General features: G+C 40.0%; 2 non-coding genes across 2 annotated transcripts; both read right to left on the bottom strand.

Annotated features, from left to right (window-relative positions):
- Nucleotides 1-1200: 1200 nt before the first annotated feature.
- Nucleotides 1201-1274, bottom strand: Trnat-agu (transfer RNA threonine (anticodon AGU)). Its single transcript has one exon. It is a non-coding gene; the product is annotated as a tRNA-Thr (tRNA).
- Nucleotides 1275-1354: 80 nt separating this feature from the next.
- On the bottom strand, nucleotides 1355-1427 carry Trnak-cuu (transfer RNA lysine (anticodon CUU)). Its single transcript has one exon. It is a non-coding gene; the product is annotated as a tRNA-Lys (tRNA).
- Between the last annotated feature and the right edge of the window lie 418 nt (nucleotides 1428-1845).

Here is a 1845-nt window from a genome sequence, read left to right as displayed (position 1 = left end):
ATGAATGGGCAGAAGTAGTCAAATCTGTTAGCCCAAAAAATTTCATTGTGACGAAAATGCATAAACAAGACTTCAGAAGCTTGGGCGATCTGAAGTCATTAATCTCGATACCCACTCTATTCAGATCTGGAGATCCCTTTCATTTTAGTGAAGTGACTCAATTTAAGTTTGAGTATAGAGATCCCTTCATGCTAAGTGTGAAGCACTGCTATAGTCAGATACAGGAACCTTCATGTCAGCAAATCTACCTAGCAAGAGGAAAGGAAGACCTGCTGACCGAGATCTATTTCAGCTGCCAATAAAATATAGAAAGCCACTTCAAGTTAATCAGAAAAGATCGATGACATACTGTCTCTTATGGCATACATACCTGAAGCATATCAAAGCTTTTTTCGGTCATGGGCTGGAAATAATGTGAATGATGATGACCTAGAAGAACTTCCTTGATTTCACATTTACAGTGTGAAATAAAGTGTTAGACTGACTTATATGTTGTGTATGTGTGTATTTGAAAGTGCAAAAATTGTTAAAAATTACTAGTTGTTATATAATTTTCAAAACAAAACCTTAAAAACGTATTTTGTGTTCTAAATTATTTTCAGGGAGACACAGACATAAGCCATTTTCGACCACATCATAATTAAAATGTCTCTAAAATTAATATAATGTAACAGAAAGAAGATCGTGTGTTTTACACAAGATTTGCAGTGTATTAAAGAATAATGAAAAGCAGAACGGAAGTGTCTATTATGTCTTCAACATTTTTATACTTCCATGAAACTTTATAGTCGCTGTATCTCAAAACTAGTTGAATGTGGCTTATGACTATCTCTCTCCGACTCCTTCAAATGAATTGTCACAAGTATGTGCTAACTCTGGTCTAAAAGTCTACGACTAAGCAGAGCGGCGGTTTCATTCCTCTGACAGAAATTCTTGTAAATATTACAAAAGGCTCAAAGAAGAACGCATACAAAAACATATTTAGAGAGTTCCAACGTAGGCCTGACGGTACTTAGCATGCACGTTGTAATTATGTGAACTTTCTACGGAGTGCTTGTTAGACGCGTGCTGTTTTCGAGGTGCAACTGTCTGCGGAAGCTGCTGCGACTTACACGTTGGAAGCATTTAGTAAAGTGTGAACGTTCTTTCCATGGTCAACCGTGGAGATGATTTAGCGAAAGACAAAATTTTTTTACGGCAAGGCACCGGAGGGATTCGAACCCTCGATCTCCTGTTTACTAGACAGGCGCTTTAACCAACTAAGCCACGGCGCCGCACGGGGAGCAGTGGCCTCCAGTTTTATATATAAACGCATCTCAGTCTCCATGGAATGTATTCGCATGATAAAAATGTGCGCCCAGCGTGGGGCTCGAACCCACGACCCTGAGATTAAGAGTCTCATGCTCTACCGACTGAGCTAGCCGGGCAGATGCTGCTTTATGCAAGATATGTAATTGTCATATTTCTTGTAATTATTTTGTTGCTATGGTTACTAATTCTTGTTTATACCACAAACATAACAATTTGAGCATGTTATAAAGGTTCTGTGGTATGCGGCTTGTGTCCACCAGAGGGCGAGCATTGCCACTTTGCCAGGATTGAAAGAGTCTCACCGTAGGCCATTAGTTGCACTAGTCGAACTTTCATCCGATAGATGGCAGCACAGCGCAGTATCGAGAGATGCATGCCGGCCGCAAGCGACACCGATGATTGTGTTAAATGCATGTAAACTTGCGAAAATGATGAAGAATGCTGCCGTGGATGAGGTTTGTTACCATCGTTGCTATCAACTGATTAGATGATTGATGAAAAACGACGCTGCTAAATGAAATATGCAGGGGATGG

Source organism: Schistocerca serialis, chromosome 2 (assembly GCF_023864345.2).
Source record: "Schistocerca serialis cubense isolate TAMUIC-IGC-003099 chromosome 2, iqSchSeri2.2, whole genome shotgun sequence".
Classification (NCBI taxonomy): domain Eukaryota; kingdom Metazoa; phylum Arthropoda; class Insecta; order Orthoptera; family Acrididae; genus Schistocerca; species Schistocerca serialis.
The sequence above is the reverse complement of the archived record's forward strand: the minus strand, read 5'-3'. Positions and strand labels throughout refer to the sequence as shown.